This window comes from Eurosta solidaginis, chromosome 2 (genome assembly GCF_040869045.1).
Source record: "Eurosta solidaginis isolate ZX-2024a chromosome 2, ASM4086904v1, whole genome shotgun sequence".
In the NCBI taxonomy this organism is placed as follows: domain Eukaryota; kingdom Metazoa; phylum Arthropoda; class Insecta; order Diptera; family Tephritidae; genus Eurosta; species Eurosta solidaginis.
This window is the reverse complement of record NC_090320.1, coordinates 114,878,839-114,902,927: the sequence shown is the minus strand read 5'-3', so window position 1 is coordinate 114,902,927 and position 24,089 is coordinate 114,878,839. Positions and strand designations below refer to the sequence as shown.

Below are 24,089 nucleotides of genomic sequence, written 5' to 3'. Positions count from 1 at the left end.
AATCAATGATATTTCAAAAGATTCGAAAAGGGCAGAGGAATTAAAATCAATTTTAGAAAAACAAATGCCAAATTATGCCAAACCAAAACTCCTCGATTTATGTCTAAAATATGATGACGTGTTTTCACTAAAAACCGATCGTATGACGCTTAACAACTTTTATGAACAGAAATTACGATTGACAGATACAAATCCTGTTTACATAAAAAATTACCGCTTACCATATTGTCAGAGAGAGGAAATTAATAGACAAGTTGATAACTTATTACAAATGATCTTATAGAACACAGTTATTCCAACTATAATAGCCCATTGATACTTGTGCCAAAGAAGAATCCAAATGGACAGAAATCTTACCGCATGTGTGTCGACTTTAGAGCCGTAAACAAAAAATTGATAGCAGACAAATTCCCACTTGCACGAATAGTGATATTCTTGATAATCTAGGCAGAGCCAAATATTTTTCTACATTGGATTTGTATTCAGGTTTCCACCAAATCCCATTAAATAAAGATTCTAGAGACATCAATTCATTCAGCACTGGTCGTGGTGCATTTCGATGGAAAGTTTTGCCATTCGGCTTAAACGTAGTTCCGAATTCATTCTCAAGAATGATGTCAATTGCCTTTTCAGGAATCTCTCCCAACCAAGCCTTTCTATATGTCGATGATCTCATAGTCATTGGGTGTAGCGAAGCTCACCATCTTAAAAATTTAGAACAAGTCTTTCAAACATGCAAAAAATTTAATTTGCGTCTAAATCCCGAAAAATGCAACTTCATGCGTTCAGAAGTCACTTTCCTAGGACACAAATGCTCATCAAAAGGTCTACTTCCCGACGATTCCAAAATAATTGCAATAAAGAAATATCCGAAACCTTGTGATAAAGATGCAGTAAGACGATTCGTAGCATTCGCCAATTACTATCTAAGGTTTATACCAAATTTTGCTTTAATAGCAGCACCTTTAAATAAATTTAGCAGGAAAAGAGTAGAATTTAAATGGGATGAGTCATGTGATATAGCATTTGAAAAACTTTGAAAATATTTAATTTCTCCTCAAATTCTCCAATACCCAGACTTCAAAAAGGAATTTATAATTACTGTCGACGCTTCAAAAATTGGTTGTTGTTCCATTTTAAGTCAAAATAAAGATTGCATTGACTTACCAATTTGTTTCGCGTCCAAATCATTTAATAATTCAGAACAAAAGAAATCAATAATTGAGTTAGAGCTTTAAGCTATATTTTTTGCAATAAAACAGTTCAGACCATACGTATATGGCACACACTTTACCGTTAAGTCCGATCATCGTACATTAGTTTGCTTGTTTAATATGAAAGACCCCTCTTCAAAATTTTCACGTATTCGACTTGAACTGGCAGAATACAACTTCACTATTGAATACATAAAAGATAAAACGAACGAAGGAGCAGATGCACTCTCTCGCATCACAATAGAAGAAATTAAAAATTCAGGCAAATCAATTTTAGCAGTACAACCAAGACCACAGACAAAACAAGAACAATTAACGCAACAACAAATAGTCAAAGAAGAAAAAGTAAAAGAAAACATAAAATTTCAAGTTTATGATAATTTTTCAAACAAATTTTCAAAGAAAATACCCAGAGTAAAATCTCAAATAAATTATGATAAAAGTGGTAAAATTACGAATTTTGAGATAAATGCGCATTTAAAACACAAAAAAATTGAGTTAATTAAGGTTGCGTGTGCTAACAAAATAATACATTTAGATGAATTACTTTTGAAGCTCCAAAAAGAAGCTGGCAAGCGCTATATTAATATAATTGAATTGCAAAAAAATGATAATCTTTTTAAATATTTTTCGATATCAGATCTGAAAACCACTGGGAATAAGGTTTAAAAAAATTTAGAAATCATCCTAACCGAACCCGTAGAAACTGTGACAGACGAAGACAAAAAACAACAATTGATAACAATTTACCATACCGACCCAATTTTAGGAGGACATTTCGGTAGCAAAAAAGTTTATGCAAAACTCAGACCCAAATATTATTGGAAAGGCATGACGCGAGATATAGCGAAATTTGTTAAAAACTGCGAAAAATGTCTTTTGAATAAGGTTAAGCCAAAAACAAAAGAAAATTTAGTTCTAACCGAAACGCCCTGTAAGCCATTCGACATTGTTGTTATTGACACTATAGGACCTCTACCTCAATCCGATAATGGTAACAAGTTCGCTGTAACCATTATATGCGATCTCAGCAAATACTTAGTAACGATTGCGATACCTGATAAAAGTGCAAAAACGGTTGCATCAGCTATTTTTGAAAATTTCATACTAATATATGGCATTATGAAAACAATTAAAACTGATTTAAGTACCAAATACAAAAATGAAATTTTTTCAGAGTTAACAAAACTATTAGAAATCGAACACAAATTTTCCACAGCGTACCATCATGAAACTCTTGGCACAGTAGAGCGAAACCACAGAGTTTTCAATAAATATTTAAGATCTTTTCTAAATCCCAATTTTTCCGACTGGGATGTTTACTTGAAATATTTCACTTTTCTTCATAACACAACAACAAAAACAGTATTCGATAATAAATTCTCATCATATGAATTAGTCTTTGGCAAAGCAGCTAATTTACCAAAGGAACTGCAAACCGATAAAACAGACCCGATTTATAACATAAAAAACTGTTCGAAAGAAGTTAAATTTCGCTTTCAAAAAACTCACGAATTAGCAAAAAAGCCGTTACAGAACACAAATTAAAAAATTCAAACCGGATATAACAAAAGTTCACTATCAATACCTGTCAAGGTGTTTGACAAGGTATTGCTTGAAAAAGAACCCCGCGACAAGCATAGTAGTATCTATATTGGTCCTTATGCCGTAATAGGTATTGACGGTGTAAACGTCACGTCAATTCCAATTATTCCAATTTATTTGCCAAAATGTTGCAATAATTATTCAAAGCTAATCAATTTTAAAAATTCTCGTGGACTTTAAATATCAATATAGACAGGTTACAGCCACATAATGGTAATGGTGAAAATTTATTTTTATCGGTGAAAACTTACTTTTTCTCTTTTTCGAATTACTTCTTCGGAAATTAAACAACTTAGATATTACAAATATTTACATATTTTTCTCAACAAATACAGTGCCATCCAAATAGTTTAAAAATTCCTTCGAAGTATCACACGAATACAGTGTATTTCAAATATTTCAACATATTTTACATTTGCGACTCTTTTCAAACTGTGCATCATATACAGTGGCTTTCAAATAATCCAACAGTTTTTTTTTTCTTTGCATTATTAAACAAATACAGTGCGGTTTAAATATTTCAACATTCACTTGCATTTACAATTCCTTCAAAGTATTATTATTATTATTATTTATTAAGTAATATATACAAATATAAAACTTAAATATATAAAGAGTACTAGCAGCTATGGCCATCGACTCGACTTAAAATAGTAGTAAAAATTATATATCTAAATAAAGTTATAATATTATTGGATAAGTATATAGTAAATTAGTATGTGCATAAGAATGTATATTAATGTTAGAATATATCAAAGCTGTTTCATATGAGTTTTAAAAGTTTACATTCTGATACGAAATCGAAAATTTTGATTACATTGGCGTGTGATGCGTCTTTTAGAAAAGTATAAGGGTTTGAAGAACCAAAGTGTTTTTGCCGTTGTTACGAATACAGTGCCTTTCGAATATGCGAATCTTCTTTACCATTTACCAATTAACTCATCGATTTTGAATATTTCGAATCTTCTCTGATTTTACAAAAAAAAAAAATTTTTTAATTGCATACCACAATTACTGAGTGAATGAATAGTTTCAAATTCATTTTTGTATAAACAGTACCTACAGTGTTAATCTTAACTTTTTTCGAATTCTTTTTTTATATAAGACAACTTTTACTGCTTTTCAATAAATGTAATAAAGTTTTCAGATGTCAGTTGTCAAATGTCAGATTTGGATTCCAATTTCAAAGATTTACGCTCTAATTTCACTAAAGTTACTAAACGAGTTTTAAATAACCGATCAATCTCAGCAAAAAAAGTCAATAGAATATGAAGATGCTTTAATTAAAAGCTATAACGAAATTATAAAACAAGTAAATTCATATTTTGAAAATCGAGATAAGCCGAGTTCAATAATCGAAAATTTGTCAAAGTGCAGAGAACAACTCACTAAATGTTTTTCTAGAATTAACTGCAATATAAAAATACCCAAAGATCTTTTTGAATTAATACAAGAAAGCGAATCAAGTTCTGATTTTGATACTGAGGAAGAAATCTCTGACGCACCGACAACTTCAGCATACAAAGCTAGTATTATTAAAAAAATTACCGTATCTTTTCTTGAGGATTTCGCTGGATTTTCCAATTCACTTCACAATAATAATTTAGATACAATTAGCGAAGAACAGCCGACAATGGCGACTCCAGAGCAAAAGAAAACTTTTATTACTTCGTGTGCATCCATAATTAGAGAAAACTACAGCGGCGATCCGCTTTCACTTGCATCCTTTATAGATAAAATAGTTTTGATAGAGGATTTGATGGAAGAAAATTTGACAAACACTTTCATTTCGTTTATAAAATCCAAGTTAGAAGGAAAAGCGCGTGAGGCAATTCCAAATGAAGTAACAACAATTCAACAAATAAAAGATGCGTTAAAAGGTAGAATAAAACCTGACAACTCAAAAGTTTTTGCAGGAAAAATTCCATCTTTAAAAGTTTTTAATAATAATCATACTGAATTCGCCAAGCGTGTAGAGGAACTTTCCGATGCTTTAGAACGATCATTAGTTATAGAAGGAATGACTCAGGAAAAAGCGCACAAGATGGCAGTCGAACCAAACGTTTGTCGGCTTAACACTCGCTCAGACCTAGTAAAATCAATTTTAGCGTCAACTACATTTACTGATTCTAAGGATGTAGTTGCGAAAATGATCGTAGAACAAAATAACCAAGCAAGTGAAAGGCAGGTATTAGCGTTTAGATCGCGTTATAACAGGCAAAATAGTAGTTTTGAGGTAACTTCAGGTCAAATCAATATAATAGGAAACACTTTTCGAGGTACAACAACAATTTTAACAGAAACAACAATAACAATTATAGGCATAATAACAACAATAATTATGGCTCGCGAAGTAATGGTAATTTTCGTAATAACAATAGAAGGCCCGTAAACAGAAACAACAAAAATAACAACAGTAACAACAACAATCGACGTTCAAATACAACAAATAACGCTAGTGTTCGCACTTTAAACGCCAACGGCCCTCAGGAGCGAACACTGGGTTACCAGAATCTGAATTAAATAAAGTTTTTAAAAATAAATCAATTTATTGTCTAAACTTGAACTACTCAGATTTTATCGAATTGAATTGCAATGACTCTTTTAAAACATGCACTTTCTTAGTAGATACACAGGCTGATATATCAATTATAAAACTTTCAAGTTTAAAACAGCATACTTCAATAAATAACAACAATATCATAAATATAACGGGTGTTACGACAGATACAGTTTCAACATTGGGAACCATTAAAACAGAACTGTTTTATTCAAATTTTTTAATTCCACATACATTAAATGTAGTAGATGACAAATTCAACATACCGTCAGATGGTATTTTAGGCAAAGACTTTTTGAAAAAATACAATTGCATAATAGACTATGCAAACGAGAGCATAACAATTGGCATTGGCAAAACTATTCATAAAATTTCAATTTTACATAATACAACCTATAATACATTAGTAATTCCTCCTAGATGCGAAGTATATCGCTTATTTATGCTGAAAGAATCTAAATATCAAGTTTTTATAGACGCACAGGAAATCTGTAGTGCTGTGTTCACCGCAAAGTGTATTGTTGACACTAACAATCCTATAATAAAAGTTTTAAACGTCACCGACGAGGTAAAATACGTAAGAAATTCTAAGATAGTTACGGATGAAATCACCAACTATGACGTGTATAAAATCAATGATATTTCAAAAGATTCGAAAAGGGCAGAGGAATTAAAATCAATTTTAGAAAAACAAATACCAAATTATGCCAAACCAAAACTCCTCGATTTATGTCTAAAATATGATGACGTGTTTTCACTAAAAACCGATCGTATGACGCTTAACAACTTTTATGAACAGAAATTACGATTGACAGATACAAATCCTGTTTAAATAAAAAATTACCGCTTACCATATTGTCAGAGAGAGGAAATTAATAGACAAGTTGATAACTTATTACAAAATGATCTTATAGAACACAGTTATTCCAACTATAATAGCCCATTGATACTTGTGCCAAAGAAAAATCCAAATGGACAGAAATCTTACCGCATGTGTGTCGACTTTAGAGCCGTAAACAAAAAATTGATAGCAGACAAATTCCCACTTGCACGAATAGTGATATTCTTGATAATCTAGGCAGAGCCAAATATTTTTCTACATTGGATTTGTATTCAGGTTTCCACCAAATCCCATTAAATAAAGATTCTAGAGACATCAATTCATTCAGCACTGGTCGTGGTGCATTTCGATGGAAAGTTTTGCCATTCGGCTTAAACGTAGTTCCGAATTCATTCTCAAGAATAATGTCAATTGCCTTTTCAGGAATCTCTCCCAACCAAGCCTTTCTATATGTCGATGATCTCATAGTCATTGGGTGTAGCGAAGCTCACCATCTTAAAAATTTAGAACAAGTCTTTCAAACATGCAAAAAATTTAATTTACGTCTAAATCCCGAAAAATGCAACTTCATGCGTTCAGAAGGCACTTTCCTAGGACACAAATGCTCATCAAAAGGTCTACTTCCCGACGATTCCAAAATAATTGCAATAAAGAAATATCCGAAACCTTGTGATAAAGATGCAGTAAGACGATTCGTGGCATTCGCCAATTACTATCTAAGGTTTATACCAAATTTTGCTTCAATAGCAGCACCTTTAAATAAATTTAGCAGGAAAAGAGTAGAATTTAAATGGGATGAGTGATGTGATATAGCATTTGAAAAACTTTGAAAATATTTAATTTCTCCTCAAATTCTCCAATACCCAGACTTCAAAAAGGAATTTATAATTACTGTCGACGCTTCAAAAATTGGTTGTTGTGCCATTTTAAGTCAAAATAAAGATGGCATTGACTTACCAATTTGTTTCGCGTCCAAATCATTTAATAATTCAGAACAAAAGAAATCAATAATTGAGTTAGAGCGTTTAGCTATATTTTTTGCAATAAAACAGTTCAGACCATACGTATATGGCACACACTTTACCGTTAAGTCCGATCATCGTACATTAGTTTGCTTGTTTAATATGAAAGACCCCTCTTCAAAACTTTCACGTATTCGACTTGAACTGGCAGAATACAATTGCTTACTTAACCGGTAGATTCTAAAGTAAAAACCAAAACACAAAATATAGGTTAGGTTGAAGTGGCCGGTTCATGAGGATCTCACATAGACTGAATGAGTCCGTAGTGTTACCAGAAGTTTGTTTTAACGACCAAGCTGAAAACCCTATCAAGAACCAGGACCTATGGTATAAAAAAACGCCGTCCTCTTGACAAATACTAGAAGCTTCCTAGGACTTAAGCCACTTGCTGTTCTAGATCCGACAGCTTTATCACTCCTAATAGCTGGAGCCTTAGCCTGGCAAGCGCAGGGCACGATATTTCTCAGGGGGCCCGCGATTTAGAGGTACTAAGACATTTTTTTTAATTCAGGAGAGTCTTTAGTTGTTCCATGAGGAAATTTTAAGCCGAATTTCAAAAGCAACGAATATTGATAATGATTTTTTACCTGGTCCCTCGAACAGTGAGGAGACAATAAAAACATCAAACAAAAATATATGTTTACATGAATCCGAAATTGTAAAGTTTTCGTGGTAACACTGATGAAGGTTCATCTTCAAAAAGCCTTCCAACTATACCACCAACTCTGTATCAAAGTCTAGATTATTTAAACGACTTCGATATCGGTACCGTGAGTAATGAGTTTTTGCGATCTGAAGAAGTCAACGAAATAATTCGTCGAGGTCATCAAAAGTGCCTTGTTATTTTTCCACGTGATTGTCATGACGAGGCATTTCCTACCTCGTTGTTAAACAGAATCTTGCCAAATGGAGAGAAAGTGGAGCGTCACTGGTTGGTGTGGAGTGCCAGTAGCAATGCTTTTTATTGCCTACCATGTCGTCTGTTAAGCACCAATACTTTAAATCGACCTAAAATTTGTTGTCCTGGCGAATATTCGAAATTCCAGGTATGGAAGAAGCTATACGCTAACTGCCATCACACGAAAATACTGAAGATCACATTAAATGTTATATTCAATGGCGATCTTTACAAAACCTAATTCGAAAGGAGGCTACAATTGATACACTTATCTATGAACCGCTAATCACTGAAACTCAAAAGTGGAAAGAAATTTTATATAGAATTTTGGACACTATTTTTTTTTCAAAAAGCGAAAAGATGGACATTTTTTGGGCATCTAAGATCTCATAAGCCATTATGATCCGATACTTAGAGATCATTTGGAGAAAGTTAGGATTTCACAATAGCAGCACAAACGTTTACAAGTTCACTATCTTTCCCCAGACATTCAGAACGAGTTTATAGAAATTTGTGCAAAGCATGTGAGCGAAACTATATTAGATTAAGGCAAGAATGCTAAGTATTTTGCTATTATCGTTGATGCTATGCTTGATGCTAGTCAGGTTGACTACGTTCATTTTGCGCTCACTCCATTTCAATTCGAAAGCAACAAATTTACAATTCCAGAACAGATTTTGGCTTTTGTGAATTGTACCAAAAAACTGCTCAGAAAATCGCTGATCTAATTTGCCATACATGATTGAAGATTGTCGTGCACAAGGGTACGATAACGGCGCCAATATGAAAGGAGCTTACAACGGAGCACTACGTCACATTCTCGACAAAAACTCGAATGCTGATTACTCGCCTTGTGCAACCCGCAGCTATGATACCGTTTTCTTTTCTGGATAAAGTGTTACGCAAGCGTTGTTGTTCTATTCTAAAAAAACAGGCAACGCCTTTACGGGGTATTTCGCTCCTTTATAAAAATTCTTGCCTGCTCGCAACGCAAAAGCGTTACACTTTTACCCTGTATAAAATGGCGGTGTGGCAGTGCAACTTTGTGAAACTCTCAATTCGCTCTTAAGTTCCACATATACTTTGTTAATATGAGTGAATTTGGTGAGTTGAAATGTTCTTTGTATGCACTATAAATGTTGACCATTTTCTGGGGTAGGAGTAACTCTGTTGTTGTTGTTGTTGTTGTAGCGATAAGGTTGCTCCCCGAAGGCTTTGAGGAGTATTATCGATGTGATGGTCCTTTGCCGGATACAGATCCGGTACGCTCCGGTACCACAGCATCATTAAGGTGCTAGCCCGACCATCTCGGGAACGATTTATGTGACCACATTAAACCTTCAGGCCATCCCCTCCCTCCCCATCCCAAGTTCCATGAGGGGATTGGGGTCGCCAGAGCCTCGTCTGTTAGTGAAACAGGATTCGCCGCGGATAGGTGAGGTTGACAATTAGGTTTGGGGAAGCTATTTATTGCGCTGGCAACCTGCAGGGTTGCGCTACACAGCCCCTGGAATCTGATATTTTAGTCCCCTCTTACTCATACGACAGGCATACCTACCGCGGGTATAGTCTGACCCCCTAACCCGATCGGGTAGAGTATTACCATTTACTTAGGCAACAATTTATTTCAGAAAAGAAAACGCTATCAATTTATGTGGTGTTGATGCTGCAGAATGTTGTACGGCTGCAATTATTTTCTTCGGCAGCACTCCACAACGATGTGACATCCTCAAAAAAATTGTACCTAGCTCTCTTCATAAGTATTTCAGCCAAAAGCCAATTTGACTGCGCAAGCATACGGCGATGTTACCGGCATTCTCAAGTACATCAACAAGTTCGAATGTATCTTGCTGTCCTCAATTTGGTTCAAAACCTTACCATTAATGAAAGAAGCGTGGTCCTCCAAGCGAGAGACGTCACCACAGATGTTGACGTCCGACATCTAGATGCCTTATTACCTGATTTGAAGTTGAACAGGAACCAATGGGAAACAATTTTAAACGAATGCAAAACAGTTGCTATTCAATTGAACATCTCGCCAAAGTTTCCGGACATTCGAAAGAGAAAACCCAAAAGGCGTTCTGAAGATAATTTAAATGAGATGATTACGGATGATTCAGAGTCTGATTTCAAAAACAATACATTCTTGGTGATCGTTGATTCGGTAATCACTGGCATTACTGAACGATTTGCAGCTATGAGAAATTTGAACGAAAAGTTTTCCTTTTTGTGGCAATTTAAGACATGGATGAAACTACGGTTCGGGCAAGCGCAGCAAAATTTGTCGAAAAATACAAGTCGGATATTTCTCAAAGCTTAGAATGTGAAATAGTTCACTTGAAACACATTTACGAAGCAAATTTTGATAAAGGTCTGTCACGATTGGAATTGCTAAATGCCGTCTATTTTCAAAATATGTATACAATTTTCCCCCCAACTTTTGTATTGGTTTACGTACCTTTTGCACTTTACCTGTCACTGTATCTAGTGCAGAACGTTCCTTCATCGTCCTTTCAAGAACGAAAGACTTTCATAGATCGTGTTCATCTAAAGAGCGAGTTTTAGGACTTGCCACGCTTTGTGTTGCATCCGTTTTGGCAAGACAGTTAAATTTTGATATTATTATAAAAAAAATTGCAGCGAAAAAAAGCAAGTAAAGCCACTCTTTGATATCCGATTATTCTATATTGAATAATTAAAATTTATAATCATCATTAAATTTATCAGAAATGTATGAAAATGTTACCAAATAACTAGAAAAGATTATTTGAAATAATATGTGGCTGTTCAAAGAGAATTTTATTTCTACGTTACAATGAAATAAAACAAATAGTAAATATTCTGTGTTAATTTTATTGTCAGCTCTTAGCCAAAAATCATTTAGTTGATGTGGCAAAAAATTTTTTTATGTAATCCATCAATAATGATTTATGAATGAAACGTCATTAATTCACGATTTTTTATAGGGGGCCCGTAAATTTGTTTAGTCCCGGTCCCGGATTTTCTCTCTACGGCCCTGGTTCGAAGACGCCAGAGGGGATTGAAGCCAGAGTCTCCGGACCGAGAGCCAAAATATCAGTACCTCTAAAAGCACATACGAGCAGCTTTCAAGCGGAAGTATTCGCCATATGTTGGTGCGCTAAGCTGAACCTTCAGCGCTGATACTCCAATGAAACAATTTCCATACTCAGTCAGACAGTCAGGCCCCACTAAAGGCAATTGTGGCGTTCGAAATAAAGTCAGCACTGGTCCTTGGGTGCACAACGTTGTACTGTTGCACTGGGTCCCAGGCCACAGGGGAGTACAGGGTAATGAGCAGGCGGACTCTAGTGTCTAGTTTGTTGCGTCCCTCCCACAAATTATCATCCTCCCAGCAGATCCATGCAGCGGGTCTGCGCCATACTCTCCTCCTCCGGGAAGGTATCGAAACCAATCCGTGTCCTTCTCCTGACCCCGGTCATGAGAAATGGTTTTGCTGCATTTGCCGGAAAAGAATCTTTTTAGGATGGTCATACTCTTGTCAGTGTGTCACGTGCAAGGGATGGTTGCATCGGACAGTTTGCTCTGGGCTTGATCCCAAAACCCGACGTCCTCGTACCTTTTTCAAATCTTTTGTGGCTTCTTGTTGTTAACGCCCTCATTACATTATGAGAAAATACGGCACCTGAGAACACAGCCGTATGAAGCTGAAAAACACAAGCAGGTCCTGAGTGAACTCCACAAACAGAGAAGAACAATGGAGCAATACGCCAGGTTTGAGACCATCTAAGTTATTCTTAGGAAGTTATAGCACAAGTCGCTACAGGGCAATAATAGACCTATCGAAAGATAACCGAAGAATCCCAAGAGCTTTCTTACAGGGCATTATAGAATGAGCAGCCGTATGTAGAAAGTGGGCATACTATCGAATAACACATGCCGATTTTGTGATCGATCAGCAGACGGCGGACCATATCCTCCAAGAATACGAAGCAATCTCAAAACGTAGGGCTAAGTTTATGGGCTCACCATGGCCAGTGCATTCCCACATTTAATCCCTCAAGCCAAGAACTCTGCTAGGGTTCATCAAAGAAGTCGGCTACGATGAGGTGCTGTGAAGGACATGTGCAAGTCACTGTGCAATCCTCAATAAATTATCTATCTACGTTCCGGTAACAAGCACAATTGAGGTACTAACCCTACCATCTCCGGACCTATTGATATGACTACATTGAACCTTCTAGGGATTGAATATTAAAAATGACCGCAATGCGAAAGTCTGCTAAAATTTACCATTCTCCATGGAATGCTACATATATAACTTCCCACGTTTTGAATCAGTAATGAAAAGAGCAAAATTTACTAAAATTTTAATTGGTTGTGGGTAAGGTGTTGATGTCCTCTCTTAACGCAATGTAATGGCAACGACGACGCATGGAAAATAATAAAAATCCTATAAATCTACTGATTATAATTAATAAATCCCTCCCTTTCTATGCAGTTGTATGCATACATACATATGGGTTTTGTTCTCCAAACGCTATTTAAAGAAATCAATTGGTATTTACACGAACTTCGAACTCTTTGGTATTTGCCTTCTTCAGTTGATTATCAACAAAAGCATGACAAATTATCACTAACCAATTCATACATGTTGTTTATATATTTAATATGGTAGGCAATTTACTTACCCTTTCTGGTGCGATGATCCTGGACAATCGGGCCTGACTAGACGAGACTTATTTTGCTTTAACATAGCGTGCTTAACGCGAACCATATCATGTTAGGGCACAATTTTGATTATGCAACCAATCAAAGAAATGTCGTGCTTGTAATACTGCTATGATAGCAGCAGCAGCTCCCGGTGGCGGCACATAAACAACAGTTGCATGCGGATCAGTTGCATTTTTTGCTTCGGCTACCTATTCAATTTTAATTCACATTACATTATCTACTATTGCAATTTTTAATCAATACAAATCAATATAAATTACCGAAGCAAATACTGGCAAACCAAGATGCGTAGTTCCACCCTTTTTTGGGAAAAAACATCCAACCAATTTTGTACCGTATTCCAAAGCATGTTGGTTGTGGAAAGTACCTTGTTTACCGGTAAATCCTTGACAAATGACACGTGAATCTGCATTTAATTGTAGGTTTCTTGTTGTTTTGGCATATCCTGAGCTGAATCGCACCCCGGCAGAGATGATATATATTAGAATAATATAACATTTTTTTTTATTATTTAAAAATACACATACGTATGAATGAAAAGCAAAGATTAAATAATGTTGCTTTGGTTGTAGCGATAAGGACACTCCCCGGGAGCGATTTAGTATGACCACCTGAAACCTTCTAGGCCATCCCGTCGATTCTATACAACTTTCAGATTCTAAAAACGGATCTCGACACGCGTCTTTTGATACCACCTTTGTTTAGGTTGTGCACTGTCTTGAAAACGTTACCTTTTTTGGTTTTGGAAATCGAATCTTCCAATTCCAATTGGTGGCAAGAGGACTTGGCTGCATTTAGTTAATGCGCCCGGTTAATTTAGAAGTGCCTAAACAGCTAACACATGTCACACCTAAAAGCCCGTAGCACAAGCACTTTTTTAGTTTAATTACCACAATTATAGTTTTTCATCGTTTTAAAATGTTTCCCGGAATAATTAATAAATTTTCGTATTAAGATGACGCTGTCATTTCAATGACAGCAAGAAACGTCGATGTGTTAGTGGAGAGCGAAAAAAGCTTTGAATGTGTGGGTGAACTAGTTACCTCCGTCTTGTAGGGAAGTAGTTGAACTTTATATGAAGCAATGAAGAATCCACCAGTTTAATGTGCTGCACTTGTCAGCTTTACATTTAGCCAATACTGCTGGCGATTTAGTAAAAATTGGGCTAACGAGGCACAAGAAGCTTTAAATAGTGATAATATTATGGTACAATATCATGCACTTGGGCTGCTTTATCATATACGTAAATCAGTTTGTTTGGCTGTATTTAAATTGGTGAACAAGTTGGCACGTAGTTCCATGAAGAGTCCATATGCAGTTTGCATGCTGGTGAGTAGAAACGTATATTCAAAAATAAGACCAATTTTAATTCGTGTTGCCCTACAGATTCATTTCGCTTGCAAGCTTATCGAAGAAGAAGGTATATCTGAGGATGATATGTTGAATTACCCTATGTTTACATTTATCGAATCATGCTTCCGTCACAGAAACGAAATGGTCATCTATGAGGCCGCACATGCAATTGTCAACTTGACAAATACAAATGCACTTATGCTCCCGTCTGCATTTTCGATTTTACAATTATTTTGCAGTTCGCCAAAAGCCAGTTGTGTTTTGCAGCCGTGCGCACACTTAACAAAGCAGCAATGACTTATCCTGCCGCTGTAACCACAATCGATTTGGACTTGGAAGGACTTATAGCTGATTCCAATCGTTCAGTTGCTACATTAGCTATTACAATTTTATTAAAGACAGGCACCGAATCATCCGTTCAGCGTTTAGTGAAACAGATTTCATCGTTTGTTGCTGAAATTTCAGATGAATATACAGTTGTTGTTGTCCAAGCTATATGTGCTCTCTGCTCTAAGTTACCACGTAAACATACAGTTTTAGTGAGTTTCTTAAGCGGCATGTTGCGCGAGGAAGGTGGCTTGGAATATAAAAATTCGATTGTTGACACAATTATTACAATAATAGAGAGGAATGCATCATTGAAGAATGCGATCAAATCTTGCTTGCCGTACGTATTCTGCAGTTGCTAGGCAAAGGGCTGGACATTTCGCTAATACACCATCAAAATATATACGTTTTATTTATAATTTTGTTATCTTGGAAAGCCCTATTGTACACGCTGCAGCTGTTACAGCACTCCAGCACTCGCAGAGTTTGATGCATCTTGCCCTGCACTGATCGCAAATATATTAGTGCTGTTCAGTCGTTGTCAAATGGATCCCGATGATGAAGGGTGCGATCGCGCTATATATTATCTACACCTGATGGAATCCAACAAACCTAAAATTTATAAACTCTATATTATTGAATGTGAAACATGTTCATTAGCTTTATTGGAGAAAGCATTGACAGAACATTTGAATGGTGATTTGAGCGCTCCATTCGATTTGTCAGTTGTACCAGACAATGTCAAAGAGGAAGTCGCAAATGAAGCAATGTTGATTTCAAATAGTGAATTAGACGTGCATTTGTTTCTTTTTTTCACATTTCAATTGATAATATTTTTGTTTGTTAGCGCCACGTACGTGCACCGAAATTCACACGAGAGGAAGAAAGCGATGCACGCTTATCGCAATTACAGGGTATATATACATACATACATCGTATCGCTGCGCCCATACAACTTACTGAAAGCGAAACTGAATATACAGTACAATACATTAAACATATATTCGCTAATCGTGTCGTATTTCATGTGAGTTGCAAAAAAACTATCCGGCATAAGAATTTTGCATATGTAGAAAATTTTTTCAGTTCGATCGTCTAAATACTTTGCCTCATCAAATTTTGGAAAATGTGCGCGCTGAGCTGACTATACCAGAAGGATTTACCACGCGCGCTGTTATCCCATGTGCAAAATTGCAATGATTTGCAGACCAGATTTGTTATTGCCGAATTCCCACCAGATATTGCTGGCTCACCTGGTCGGTATTAAACATGAAAATAGCTTCATTAATTCACATCAAATTGGATTCCATAACACCCTTCAATATTCTTGATCTGAAAAAAAGAGTGTATATAGTTGATGTATATTGGAACGATTATCGGTCATCCCTTGTCAAATTTGGTTTTGAGACAAACCGTTTTCGGCGTTGTGCCATCATCAGTGTCGATTTTCGTTACAACAGATAAACACAATTTCTGACACAATATTCGAGCCTTTAAAACTTGTTTACAAGAAACGAAGTAATCACACAGGTACAACAGACAAACACACAACAACAAACAAACACAAAAAAATTAACGCACCAAAACAACAAACCCACAAAGAAAGTAAAACGACTAAAAGTACGGATTTTTACGTGCCTCAGTCAGCCACACAAATCTATCAGTAAAAACCTCCCTCGGTTCTGAATGAACACACAGCACACACACATAACAAGCATAAATTTTGACAATACCTGCTCATGTACCTACGAATTATAAATACAAGGCAAATGACAAAACCAGGTCAGAAGGAAAATCGACACTGATGATGGCACAATGCCGAAAACGGTTTATCTCAAAACCAAATTTGACAAGGGATGACGAAAAATCGTTCCAATATACATCATTTATCCACCCTGTCGGAAAATCAACAAAACCAAATAAGTATATAGTTACAATCCACTTAGCTTCAAGTTGTAGACTTAGATTGATTCAAATAATATAAATTTAGCTGCTGCAGCAATATAGCTCGAAGTAATTAATATGTTTTTTATGTTATTACTAAAGTACCTACTTCTTTTTATATTAACAGTTTAAGTTGCAATTTCATGTACATATGAGTCTCCTAGATGCAAAACCAGATTTATCTATCATAAGTGGAACTTAGAAAAGCACAAAAAAGCTGAAATTTTTAAAATTTTCTATGAATTTTCAATAAAGGTTTATAAAATCTGATTTTTGTTCGTCTTTTATTTGAATGTTTGCTAGGCGATGCAGTGTTGTCGCAATTTAAATATTAATTTAAAAATTTGAAATATCTGGTTTTGCATCAAGGGGCCTCATATATAATAATCCTAGTTTGGAAAAAATGACTAAATCTCATTTATAGAAATTTATTCAAATAATGTTTATATATAAATAAATATTGGAAAGAAAATTTTTTTGTAAGAGTTAATCGGGGATTGCCCGTATTGCTTTCTTAAATGTATGAAAACATTTATTTCAAGCAATTTTTAATTTTATAATTTATTTAATAATTTGGGAAAATTTGAAGAACATGACATCAGGACGGACAAGGCGAGAGCTGTTTTGATTATACCTATTAAATCTCTTCAAAGGCTTTTCTTCCGGGAGTGGGATTCGAACCCGCACTCCTACGATAGTTGAAATGGTTACAAACGCATTCAGTTATTTCATACCTTAGTTGTTGTAAATTTTTTCGTAATTGCCTTCTTTGGTATATATTAATCTTCTACACATCACATACTTCGTATGTAATTATGTCTTGAAGATATGCATGTTTGTAAGGCGGTTTCAGAGAAACTTGGTATTGTTGCTGTTTTTGTTCTATTTATAGAACTACAACGAATTGACCAATTGCTGTCTGTTTGTATGAGTTAATCGGGGATTTCCCGTATTGCTTTAAATGTATGAAAACATTTATTTCAAGCAATTTTTAATTTTATAATTTATTTAATAATTTGGGAAAAATTTAAACAACGTGACATCAGGACGGACAAGGCGACAGCTGTTTCGATTATACCTTGTAAATCTCTTCAAAGCCTTTTACCTCGGGAGTGGGATTCGAACCCGCACCCCTACGATAGTTGAAATGGTTACAAACGTATTCACCTATGTCATGCCTTAGTTGTTGTAAAGTTTTTCCCAATTGCCTTTTTTGCATATATTAGTCTTCTACACATCACATATTTCGTATGTAATTATATGTTGAAGTTATGCATGTTTGTAAGGCGGTTTCAGAAAAACTTGGTATTGTTGCTGTTTTTGTGCTATTTATAGAACTACAACGAATTAACCAAATGTTGTCTGTTTGTATGAGTTAATCGGGGATTGCCCGTATTGCTTTAAATGTATGAAAGCATTTATTTGAAGCAATTTTAATTTTATAATTTATTTAATAATTTGGGAAAAATTTAAACAACGTGACATCAGGATGGACAAGGCGACAGCTGTTTCGATTATACCTTGTAAATCCCTTCAAAGCCTTTTCTCCCGGGAGTGGGATTCGAACCCGCACTCCTACGAGAGTTGAAATGGTTACAAACGCATTCAGTACGTCATGCCTTAGTTGTTGTAACGTTTTTCCCAATTGCCTTCTTTTGTATATATTAATCTTCTACACATCACAACTTCGTATGTAATTATGTGTTGAAGATGTGCATGTTTGTAAGGCGGTTTCAGAGAAACTTGGTATTATTGCTGTTTTTGTCCTATTTATAGAAATACAACGAATTAACCAAATGTTGTCTGTTTGTATGAGTTAATCGGAGATTGCCCGTATTGCTTTAAATGTATGAAAACATTTATTTCAAGAAATTTTTAATTTTATAATTTATTTAATAATTTGGGAAAATTTAAACAACGTGACATCAGGACGGACAACGCGACAGCTGTTTCGATTAAACCTTGTAAATCTCTTCAAAGACTTTTCTCCCGGGAGTGGGATTCGAACCTGCACTCCTACGGTAGCTGAAATGGTTACAAATGCATTCATCTACGTCATGTCTTAGTTGTTGTAAAGTTTTTCCCAATTGCCTTCTTTGCATATATTAATCTTCTACACATCACATACTTCGTATGTAATAATGTGTTGAAGTTATGCATGTTTGTAAGGCGGTTTCAGAGAAACTTGGTATTGTTGCTGTTTTTGTTCTATTTATAGAACTACAACGAATTAACCAAATGTTGTGTGTTTGTATGAGTTAATCGAGGATTGCCCGTATTGATTTAAATGTATGAAAACATTTATTTCAAGCAATTTTTAATTTTATAATTTATTTAATAATTTTGGAAAATTTAAACAACGTGACATCAGGACGGACAAGGCGACAGCTGTTTCGATTATACCTTGTAAATCTCTTTGAAGACTTTTCTCCCGGGAGTGGGATTCGAACCCGCACTTCTACGATAGTTGAAACGGTTACAAACGCATTCAGCTACGTCATGACTTAGTTGTTGTAAAGTTTTTCCCAATTACCTTCTTTGGATATATTAATCTTCTACACATCACATACTTCGTATGTAATTATGTGTTGAAGTTAAGCATGTTTGTAAGGCGGTTTCATAGAAACTTGGTATTGTTGCTCTTTTTGTTCTATTTATAGAGCAACAATGAATTAACCACATGTTGTCTGTTTGTATGAGTTAATCGGGGATTGCCCATATTGCTTTAAATGTATGAAAAAATTTATTTCAAGCAACTTTTAATATTAGAATTTATTTAATAATTTGGTAAAAATTTAAACAACGTGAAATCAGGACTGACAAGGCGACAGCTGTTTCGATTATACCTTGTAAACCTCTTCAAAGCCTCTTCTCCCGGGAGTGGGATTCGAACCCTTACTCCTACGATAGTTGAAATGGTAACAAACGCATTCAGCTATGTCATGCCTTAGTTGTTGTAAAGTTTTTCCGAATTGCCTTCTTTTGTATATATTAATCTTCTACACATCACATACTTCGTATGTAATTATGTGTTGAAGTAATGCATATTTGTAAGGCGGTTTCAGAGAACTTGGTATTGTTGCTGTTTTTGTTCTATTTATAGAACTACAACTAATTAACCACATGTTGTCTGTTTGTATGAGTTAATCGGGGATTGCCCATATTGCTTTAAATGTATGAAAAAATTTATTTCAAGCAACTTTTAATTTTAGAATTTATTTAATAATTTGGTAAAAATTTAAACAACGTGACATCAGGACGGACAAGGCGACAGCTCTTTCGATTATACCTTGTAAACCTCTTCAAAGCCTCTTCTCCCGGGAGTGGGATTCGAACCCGTACTCCTACGATAGTTGAAATGGTTAAAAACGCATTCAGCTACGTCATGCCTTAGTTGTTGTAACGTTTTTCCCAATTGCCTTCTTTTGCATATATTAATCTTCTACATATCACATACTTCGTATGTAATTATGTGTTGAAGTTATGCAAGTTTGTAAGGCGGTTTCAGAGAAACTTGGTGTACAATGTATACTTTTAGATTTTAAAAGAAAATGGTTTTTGTTGGCGCTAATGTTCAGTGCTGACATCTGATTCATAAATCTTCTTTATTGAATAAATTATTTCCTATTCATACAAAGTTCTTAACCTATACTTATATACATTTTTACATTAATAATTACATGCTAGAGGTGCATGACTCAGAAGTGAGGAATGCTTTGTTAGCGAATTATTATATTGACTTACATATTCTCAATATGATGGCTACTTGAGCAATTTGGGTATAACGCATTAATGCATTAGGTGACTTGGTGAACGCGAATGAACTTATGGTAGTTACCTGGGTCAATGAACGTATGTTTGTAATGTTAAGCGTGTTTGAAGTGAGGTGAATTCCACGCGATACTACACTATCGGCCTTTTAAGTGAGCGTATATAATTTTATGCTTAATTATAGACGGTCACTCCAATGTGACTGTGATAAGTGTGCCGTGTTGTTTAATTTTTCGTTGAATGACCCAGTCAACTTACTTGGTGTTACCAAATAATTTTTTGCATTCAGTTGTAATTTATGTCATATTGGTAACTTGATATTATAAGTTTATATGTTTTCTTTTTGTTTTTACTCATTTGCATTTGCTTTACATACTATACCCGTTATACAAATTCTCGCTTTTTCATAATAAGCTGATTTTTTCTCTTTTTTTTTGTGTATTTGCTATGATGGGTAATTTATTATTTTTTTTTTGTTTTGTACTTTGTGTTTTTTTTTTTGCACAGCCGACCCTTAAGAGCGTCGACTCCCTTAAAAATCGGCATGTGAATTAATGGTAACTGGATACCAATATGAATTGTTTGCTTTTGTTTATTGACTAGTAAATTGGAATACTATTGTTGAAACTCCTTTTTTTGTTGTTCAATTATTGTGAGCCATTGGCATATTTTATATTGGGTAAGCCTATTCTTATGGATTATTATTTCCTTAATTTGTAGGTAGGTTAAAAGTAGAAATGTTTCCCACTTCTATTTTCTAATCTATTTAGAATGAAAGATATTTTCCTATTAGTAAAAATGTTTTTCCTAAAGTTATGACCTCTCTAAAACTAGGTTTCCTAACTGAATAATCTCATACTTATATCTATTTCTTTAATTATTTCTATTAGATAACATCTTTTTATTGTTATTTCATTTCATTAAGGTTACATTACGGCGGCCACCGTGGTGTGATGGGTAGCGTGCTCCGCCTATCACACCGTATGCCCTGGGTTCAACTCCCGGGCAAAGCAACATCAAAATTTTAGAAATAAGATTTTTCAATTAGAAGAAAATTTTTCTAAGCGGGGTCGCCCCTCGGCAGTGTTTGGCAAGCACTCCGGGTGTATTTCTGCCATGAAAAGCTCTCAGTGAAAACTCATCTGCTTTGCAGATGCCGTTCGGAGTCGGCATAAAACATGTAGGTCCCGTCCGGCCAATTTGTAGGGAAAATCAAGAGGAGCACGACGCAAATTGGAAGAGAAGCTCGGCCTTAGATCTCTTCGGAGGTTATCGCGCCTTACATTTATTTTTTTTTTTTTTTTTTTAAGGTTACATTAAATTTAGTAAAAAAAAATCTGTAGCTAATTTATAGAAATTTATAATATGATATATGTAACTAATTATGTAGAAATTTAGGAGCTGTTATTGACGGAAGAGCAATGTAGTTTGTATTAGTGGTAGCAGTTTAGCTCGTTAGTGGAAGGAGCATACAGTGGATGCAAAATTTATTCGATCTTTTAATTTATTTTTCATATTTTTCTAGCAACTTATTTGATCTTATTTGTCATGCGATTTCTGCGGCGGCCACAAAGAAAGAATCTTCATGACTTGAATGAAGAATTATTTTTATTTTTATACCGGGATTGTCACATGCACACCCTCTTTGGTTAGTGCAATTATTTGATCTTTGAGAACTAGTGCACCTTTTTATTATTTTATTAAATTTACCTACTTCAGTAAATATTCAATTCTTATTCACCAATTTGTCCTTCAAGACAACTGTGTTTTTCCTTATAAATTTTAAGTCCTGGATTGCCGGCATTTCTTGTATGCCTGGTCGAATATTGTCCTAAGTCAATAACTTCCTCAACAATCTGGTTGCGGTAATTGCGGTTTGCTGATTGCCATGAAGTATGCCCTTTGTTCTAGTATATTTTCTTCTTTTGCCTTTGTTCGTTTTAAAATTCAAATCGGTTGCCTTTTTGGTCTTCCATATCACTCTGGTGTGCTTTCAAAATTGTTTAGTGACTCAAATTTTGTGGCAGGATCTTTGAGATCTTCTTCGATATATTTTGCTTCAGACTGTCAGTATTTATATTAATGAAATCCTTTTGGCATTGCTTGATCAACAATTTTGCCTTAACTGTTGAACTGGCAGGATCTTCTTCCAGCTAATCCTGCTTTACGACAGATTGTTCTGCCCAGCTAGATCTTTAGCAGTTTTGGCAATTTTGATCTAGACTGGCAGGATCGCCATGTACAAAGGATTTTAAGTATTTATGATGATGGCAGGATCGCCATGTACAATGTCTACTTTTAGATTTCAAAAGAAAATGATTTTTGTTGGCGCTAATGTTCAGCGCTGATATCTGATTCATAAATCTTTTTTATTGAATATATTCTTTCCTATTTATACAAAAGTTCTTAACCTTTACATATATACATTCTTACATTAATAATTACATACTAGAGGTGCATGACTCAATAGTCAGGAATGCTTTGTTAGCGAATTATTATATTGACTTACATATCGTCGATATGATTCCTACTTGAGCAATTTGGGTATGACGCATTAATGCATTAGGTGACTTGGTGAACGCGAATAAACTTATGGTAGTTACCTGGGTCAATGAACGTATGTTTGTAATGTTAAGCGTGTTTGAAGTGAGGTGAATTCCACGCTATACTACTGTTGCTGTTTTTGTTCTATTTATAGAACTACAACGAATTAACCAAATGTTGTCTGTTTGTATGAGTTAATCGGGGATTGCCCGTATTGCTTTAAATGTATGAAAACATTTATTTCAAGCAATTTTTAATTTTATAATTTATTTAATAATTTGGGAAAATTTAAACAACGTGACATCAGGACGGACAAGGTGACAGCTGTTTCGATTATACCTTGTAAATCTCTACAAACGCCTTCAGCTATGTCATGCCTTAGTTATTGTAAAGTTTTTCCCAATTGCCTTCTTTTGTATATATTAATCTTCTACACATCACATACTTCGTATGTAATTATGTGTTGAAGTTATGCATGTTTGTAAGGCGGTTTCAGAGAAACTTTTTATTGTTGCTGTTTTTGTTCTATTTATAGAACTACAAAGAATTAAGCAATTGTTGTCTGTTTGTATGAGTCAATCGGGGATTGCCCGTATTGCTTTAAATGTATGTAAACATTTATTTCAAGCAATTTTTAATTTTATAATTTATTTAATAATTTGGTAAAATTTGAGCAACGTGACATCAGGACGGACAATGCGGCAGCTGTTTCGATTATACCTTGTAAATCTCTTCAAGACCTTTTCTCCCGGGAGTGGGATTCGAACCCGGACTCTTACGATAGTTGAATTGGTTACAAACGCATTCAGCTACGTCATGCCTTAGTTGTTGTAACGTTTTTCCCAATTGCCTTCTTTTGCATATATTAATCTTCTACACAACATTGTTGAAATCTCGATATATCTTAAATTTTATCTTTTGAGTTGTATATTTATATATCTTTTATATTATGCAGTCGACCATAGTTTGTCGTCGACTTTAAATAATAAATAAATAAAATATCATATACTTCGCATGTAATTATGTGTTGAAGTTATGCATGTTTGTAAGGCGAAATATGTGATGTGTAGAAGATTAATATATGCAAAAGAAGGCAATTGGGAAAAAGTTTACAACAACTAAGTCATGACGTAACTGAATGCGTTTGTAACCATTTCAACTATCGTAGGAGTGCGGGTTCGAATCCCACCACCGGGAGAAAAGGCTTTGAAAAGATTTACAAGCTATAATCGAAACAGCTGTCGCCTTGTCCGTCCTGATGTCACGTTGTTTAAATTTTTCCCAAATTATTAAATAA

The 24,089-nt window shown here is 34.9% G+C and overlaps 1 long non-coding RNA gene and 2 pseudogenes across 1 annotated transcript; 2 read left to right on the top strand and 1 right to left on the bottom strand.

Annotated features, from left to right (window-relative positions):
• The window catches only part of LOC137241616 (coatomer subunit gamma-like), a 275,103-nt pseudogene that overhangs the window by 231,306 nt on the left and 19,708 nt on the right, over nucleotides 1-24,089 (top strand).
• LOC137242320 (uncharacterized) lies at nucleotides 12,838-13,642 on the bottom strand. Its single transcript, XR_010950185.1, has 3 exons — nucleotides 13,585-13,642; nucleotides 13,114-13,303; nucleotides 12,838-13,041 (listed from the first exon to the last, which is right to left on the bottom strand). It is a non-coding gene; the product is annotated as an uncharacterized lncRNA (long non-coding RNA).
• Nucleotides 13,958-15,800, top strand: LOC137239427 (coatomer subunit gamma-like; annotated as a pseudogene).